The sequence below is a fragment of the Zea mays genome, chromosome 2 (assembly GCF_902167145.1).
Source record: "Zea mays cultivar B73 chromosome 2, Zm-B73-REFERENCE-NAM-5.0, whole genome shotgun sequence".
Taxonomy (NCBI): domain Eukaryota; kingdom Viridiplantae; phylum Streptophyta; class Magnoliopsida; order Poales; family Poaceae; genus Zea; species Zea mays.
The window spans coordinates 47,435,811-47,443,386 of record NC_050097.1 but is presented as its reverse complement, the minus strand read 5'-3'; positions in this window follow the sequence as shown (position 1 = coordinate 47,443,386).

The window sequence follows — 7,576 nt, the reverse complement described above, 5'->3', positions numbered from 1 at the left end:
GGATGCATAAACCACATGACGGGGGAGAAGAAGATGTTCACCTCCTATGTCAAGAACCAGGATTCCCAGGATACGATTATTTTTGGAGATGGGAACCAAGGCAAGGTTAAAGGTTTGGGAAAGATAGCCATCACAAGCGAGCACTCTATTTCAAATGTATTCTTAGTAGAGTCATTAGGGTATAATCTCCTGTCTGTAAGTCAATTGTGCCACATGGGCTACAATTGTTTGTTTACAAATGTTGATGTTTCTGTCTTTAGAAGGAGTGATGGTTCATTAGCTTTTAAGGGTGTATTAGACGGCAAACTCTACTTAGTTGATTTTTCGAAAGAGGAGGCCGATCTAGATGCATGCTTAATAGCTAAGACTAGTATGGGCTGGCTGTGGCATCGCCGTCTAGCATATGTTGGGATGAAGAACCTTCATAAACTTCTAAAGGGAGAACATGTGTTAGGACTAACCAATGTTTGCTTCGAAAAAGATAGACCTTGTGCAACTTGTTAGGCAGGGAAACAGGTGGGAAGCACTCATCACAGCAAGAATGTGATGACAACGTCAAGACAACTGGAGCTTCTCCACATGGACCTCTTCGGACCCGTCGCCTACCTTAGCATCGGGGAAGTAAGTATGGTCTTGTAATTGTAGATGACTTTTCCTGCTTCACTTGGGTGTTCTTTTTGCAGGATAAATCAGAAACCCAAGGGACCCTAAAGCGCTTTCTAAGGAGGGCTCAAAATGAATTTGAGCTCAAGGTGAAAAAGATAAGGAACGACAATGGGTCCGAGTTCAAGAACTTACAAGTTGAGGAGTATCTTGAGGAGGAAGGTGTCAAGCATGAGTTCTTCGCTCCCTACACACTATAACAAAACAGTGTGGTAGAGAGGAAGAACAGGACGCTTATCGACATGGCGAGGACGATGCTTGGAGAGTTCAAGACGCCCGAGCGGTTTTGGTCGGAAGCTGTGAACATAGCTTGCCACACCATAAACCGGCTCTATATGCATCGTCTCCTCAAGAAGACCTCCTACGAACTCCTTACTGGTAACAAACCCAATGTATCTTACTTTCGTGTATTTGGGAGCAAATGCTACATTTTGGTGAAGAAAGGTAGACATTCCAAATTTGCTCCCAAAGCTATAGAAGGGTTTTTACTAGGATATGACTCAAATACAAAGGCGTATAGAGTCTTCAACAAATCATCGGGTTTGGTTGAAGTCTCTAGCGATGTTGTATTTGATGAGACTAATGGCTCTCCAAGAGAGCAAGTTGATCTTGATGATATAGATGAAGATGATGTTCCAACGGCCGCAATACACATCGTGGCTATTGGAGATGTGCGACCACAGGAACAACAAGAGCAACATCAACCTTCTTCCTCAATGATGGTGCATCTCCCAACTCAAGATGATGAACAGGTTATCAAGAAGAGGTGTGTGATCAAGGGGGAGCACAAGAAGAACAAGTTATGGAGGAAGAAGCACCACTTGCCCCTCCAACTCAAGTCCGAGCGACAATTCAAAGGAATCACCCCGTCGATCAGATTCTGCGTGACATAAGCAAGGGAGTAACTACTCGCTCAAGATTAGCTAATTTTTGTGAGCATTACTTGTTTGTCTCTTCTATTGAGCCTTTCAGGGTAGAAGAGGCCTTTCAAGATCCGGACTAGGTGTTGGCCATGCAGGAAGAGCTCAACAACTTCAAGAGGAATGAAGTTTGGAGCTTGGTGCCACGTCCAAAGCAAAACGTTGTGGGAACCAAGTGGGTGTTCCGCAACAAGCAAGACGAGCACGGGGTGGTGACAAGGAACAAGGCTCGACTTGTGGCAAAAGGTTATGCCCAAGTCATAGGTTTGGATTTCGAGGAGACTTTTGCTCCTGTGGCTAGGCTAGAGTCCATTAGAATATTATTAGCCTATGCCGCTCACCACTCTTTCAGGTTGTTTCAAATGGATGTGAAGAGCGCTTTCCTCAACAAGCCAATAAAGGAGGAGGTATATGTGGAACAACCCCCTGGCTTTGAGGATGATAGGTACCTCGACCATGTGTGTAAGCTCTCTAAGGCGCTCTATGGACTTAAGCAAGCCCTAAGAGCATGGTATGAATGCCTTAGAGATTTCTTAATTGCTAATTCTTTCAAGGTTGGGAAAGCCGATCCCACTCTTTTCACTAAGACTTGTAACAGTGATCTTTTTGTGTGCCAAATTTATGTCGATGACATAATATTTGGTTCTACTAATCAAAAGTCTTGTGAGGAGTTTAGCAAGGTGATGACTCAAAAGTTTGAGATGCAATGATGGGCGAGTTGAACTACTTCCTTGGGTTCCAAGTGAAGCAACTCAAGGATGACACCTTCATCTCCCAAACGAAGTACACTCAAGATCTTCTTAAGCGGTTTGGGATGAAGGACGCTAAGCCCGCGAAGACACCTATGGGAACCGACGGACATGTCGACCTCAACAAAGGAGGTAAGTCCGTTGATCAAAAGGCATACCGGTCTATGATAGGGTCATTACTTTATTTATGTGCTAGTAGACCGGATATTATGTTTAGCATATGCATGTGTGCTAGATATCAATCCGACCCAAGGGAATGTCACCTTGTGGCCGTTAAGCGGATTCTTAGATATTTAGTTTCTACGCCTTGCTTCGGGATCTAGTATCCAAAGGGGTCAACCTTTGACTTAATTGGATATTCAGACTCCGATTATGCTGGATGCAAGGTTGATAGAAAGAGTACATCAGGGACATGCCAATTCCTAGGAAGGTTCCTGGTGTCTTGGAGTTCAAAGAAACAAACCTCTGTTGCCCTATCCACCGCTGACACCGATGGGAACGGATGGACATCTTGACCTCAACACGGGAGGTAAGTCCGTTGATCAAAAGGCATACCGGTCTATGATAGGATCGTTACTTTATCTTTGTGCTAGTAGACCGGATATTATGCTAAGTGTATGCATGTGTGCTAGATTTCAATCTGACCCCAAGGAGTGTCACCTTGTGGCCGTTAAGCGAATTCTTAGATATTTAGTCTCTACGCCTTGCTTCGGGATCTGGTATCCAAAGGGGTCTACCTTTGACTTAATCGGATACTCGGATTCCGACTATGCTGGGTGCAAGGTTGATAGGAAGAGTACATCAGAGACTTGTCAGTTTCTGGGAAGGTCCCTGGTGTCCTGGTGTTCTAAGAAACAAACTTCTGTTGCCCTATCCACTGCTGAAGCCGAGTATGTTGCCGCAGGACAGTGTTGCGCGCAACTACTTTGGATGAGGCAAACCCTCCGGGACTTTGGCTACAATCTGAGCAAAGTCCCACTTCTATGTGACAATGAGAGTGCAATCTGTATGGCAGATAATCCTGTTGAACACAGCCGCACTCAGCATATAGACATCCGGCATCACTTTCTGAGAGACCACCAGCAAAAGGGAGATATCGAGGTATTCCATATTAGCACCGAGAACCAGCTAGCCGATATCTTTACCAATCCATTAGATGAGAAAACCTTTTGCAGGATGCGTAGTGAGCTAAATGTCTTAGATTCACGTAACTTGGATTGATCTATAGCATACATGTGTTTTATGCCTTTGATCATGTTACTTTATGAATTTATGAAATTTGTTGCTTATTTATGGTGCCCAAGTTGTGCAAGGGATCCCCGGACCTCAAAAGTCCATGTGTGAATGATGCACATATTTAGGGGGAGATGTTCTACAACTTGACCCTTTGAGACTAACCTTTGTGTTTAAGTGTACTTGATGTAGTCTCAAAGGTGCATTGAAAGGGAAAAGGTGAACTTGGATCATGCAAAGACTTCCACTGCACTCCGGTATTAGTGTACTCACCTCCAAGTTCATTCTTATGCTCTTATTGCCTTTGTGCTCTTAATTGACATTTTTGGTAAGGCAATGGGGTTAGAGGGCCAAAAATGATCCCGTTTTGGTGCTTAATGCTAAAGGGGGAGAAATTAAGGCCAAAGCAAATGGATCAACTACCACTTGAGAATTTTGAAAATAGTAGAGTTAGAACTTTTGATTTGTCAAAATACTCTTATTGCAAAATTTGGTCTCTTGTGGGGAGATTTTATGATTATGGGAAAAAGGGGGAGTTTTTGGGTCTTGATCAATTTCACTCTTGGAATATCTCTCTTTATGCCCAAACAAGTGAGTTTGACTTAGAGATAAGAAAATGAATTTGATTTGCAAAATCAAACCAAGTGATGGCAAAGAATGATCCAAATATGCCAAATTAGAGTCAAAAACAATTTGGTCTTCAATTTGAATCGATGTTGCATGTTTTGCATTGCTTTTTGATGTGTTGGCATAAATCACCAAAAAGGGGGAGATTGAAAGGGAAATGTGCCCTTGGGCCATTTCTATAATGTTTTGGTGATTAAGTGTCCAACACATAGTGAGTGAGATATTATGTGCCAAACAAGCAAAAGGTGCAAATCATGTAACAAGGTATGTTTCTAGACTTAGTACATTGTTTTGAGTACTAACACATATTGTCTAAGTGCTAGAAACAGAGAAAAGAAGAGAAGAAAAGAAATGCAAAAGACTTGGCTTGGTACAGCCAAAGTCCTGCTCAGCTTGGCACACCGGACTGTCCGGTGGTGCACCGGACAGTGTCCGGTGCGCCAGGCCAGCCTCTGGTGAACAGGCCGCTCTCGGGAGAATTTGGCGGCGTACGACTATAATTCACCGGACTGTCCGATGGTGCACCGGACCGTCCGGTGAGCCAACGACCGCCAGCGCAATGGTCGGTCGCGCAATCCGCGGGCGACGCGTGGCCCGCGCCAACAGTCGGCAGGGGGCACCGGACTGTCCGATGTGCACCGGACAGTGTCCGGTGCGCCAACTGCCACGGCGCTGCAACAGTCATCTGAGCCAGAAAAGGAAACATATCTGCACCAGACCGTCTACAGTGACTGTCCGGTGGTGCACCGGACTGTCCGGTGGTGCACCGGACTGTCCGGTGGTGCACCGGACTGTCCGGTGCACCACCCGACAGAAGGCAACTTTGGCCTTCTTTGTTGGCCTCCAACGGCTCCTAGCTGCCTTGGGGCTATAAAAGGGACCCCTAGGCGCATGGAGGAGATATCCAAGCATTCAAGAAACATTCTAAGCCTCCAAGACATCAACTTCGCGCATTTGATTCTTTGAGATAGTGACTTGAGCTCCATTTGAGTTGTGAACTCCGAGAGTTGTGTTTTGAGCTCAAGTTGTGACTTGTGTGCGTGAGTGTGCTGTGTTTTGAGTCTTGTGTGTGTTGCTCTCCCCTCCCTTACTTTCGTACATCTTTTGTGATCTTCATTGTAAGGGCGAGAGGCTCCAAGTTGTGGAGATTCCTCACAAACGGGAGAAAGACAAAGAAAGGAAAAACCGTGGTATTCAAGTTGATCATCGGATCACTTGAAAGGGGTTGAGTGCAACCCTCGTCCATTGGGATGCCACAACATGGAAGTAGGCAAGTGTTACTTGGCCGAACCACGGGATAAAAATCACGTGTCTCTTGTGTGCTTTACCTTGGATTATCTGTGTTCACAAGAACTCGTTTCAAGCTACTTAGCCGTTCTAACTTACAAAACAAAGTTTTGTGGCTATTAGTGTTGAATTTTACAGGATCACCTATTTACCCCCCTCTAGGTGCTCTCAGTTTATTGCAAATTTTATAAAGCCTTGATCAAGATGAATAATGCTTCTCCCTATTTGTCTTTAAAAGTGAATGCATCTATCCAATTCTTTGCATATCTTTAGGGGGGCCTATTTCTATATCTTGATTATATTGAGACTAACATTTTATCTTGGTAATCTCATATAGTCTCAAGTATGAGAATAAGTTTCTCATGAAGTATGCCACTACATTTCAATCCAACTTGGTAAAGTAATGTCACCTTTATCAAAGGATTGTAACTTTCACTGTTAAAGTAGCATATTTACTGGATTCTCCTATTTTAAGATTGTTTGATAATCTAATGCATATGTTGTTCTTTTGATCGCATCTGTTATTTGTTTGATCATTGAATAACTTCAATTAACACTTATGTTTCTTAGTGCCTCATATAATTTCAATCGATATCTCTCTTGATATGCACTAAGTTAAAAGGAGAATTCATGATACATTCATGCAATTTATGATCTACTTGATATATAATAACAATGACTTAGAAAAGGATCACTAGTTGTAGAACCCTCTCTTGTGCAAAATATTTTCATACACTGTCTTGAATATAGGTCTTAAGTAACTAAGACTAAGGACAAAGCACAATGAAGAGAGCATCTCTATGTGAAGGTACAAAAGGGTAAAACTACTTCCTCACATTTACACATGTACCTAAATCTTCCTCTTCTATACATTCCTTGCATATCTTGTATAAAAGGAAGAGAGCATGTCTATGCATATCCCTGCTTCACACCTAGTTTAACCTCTCAAAAATTCCATTCCTGCATTTATGTATTTTTTTGTTAAAACTAGGTGAAGTGATTTTATTGTCGAAGAGCTTAAAGCTTAACCTTGTAGCGAGGATAAGCTACCTTTGTTCCAAAGGTGGAGGTTCCTTAAGTCTCTTTGAAATTCTTAAGGGTAATTGCTTAAAATGGTTCCAACATGCTTTCATAAGTGCATAGTCCGTCGTGAGCATCACACTTTTATTATGACACATTGCACTTCACATTTTCTATGATATAGATATATTCTCATTAACCTATTTATGTGCACTTGGCATTTAAGGCCAAAATCTACATTCCTCTCAAGGCACATATTTAGGGGGAGCAATCTATATTATATAGAACCGTATAAGCTTAATTGACATATCCTTTTAACCATGTCTCTTTCCTTTGGTACATTTACATATTTCCTATCTCTCTTGTGCCAAGGCTAAGACTAATATGTTTCCATGAGTATCTTCTGTATCAAGTCTTAGATTGAAAGGGAAATGGAGTATTCGGCAAAGACATCGCTTCCACTCTACACAATCGGTATTATCTATCCTTTTGTCGGTATTCCGCCATCTCTCAAAATTGGTATAATCTTCACTCATATTCATTTGTACCATTAGGGAGAAAGTAAAAAGGGCTCTAAAGACTCCGTTTTGGCGATTAATGCCAAAGGGGGAGATAGTATTAGCCCAAAGCAAAAGGACCGCACCACCACCACGCCAATTTCAAAAATTTTCGAAACAAAGTTTAAGTTTTAATGTTTTCAATTGGTATCTTTCAAATTAGTATTCCTCTAAGAAATTCTATCTCAATTGATATCTATATTTTAAAGAGGAGTTTTTCAAAAATTAGTATCTAAAATATTTGATCTTCTTCCAAATGGTCAAAACCCTCTTGAACACTAAGAGAAGAATTTCATTAAGGGGGAGTTTTGTTAAGTCAAAGGAAAAGCATTTGAAACAGGGGGAGAAAATTTCAAATCCGAAAAATGCTTCTCGAAATCTTATTCATATACCTTTGACAAATTGCAAATGGACTTTGAAAAGATTTTCCAAAAGAATTTGCAAAAACAAAACAAGTGGTGCAAGCGTGGTCCAAAATATTAAAAGAAAGAAAGCAATCCATGCATATCTAATGAAAGTA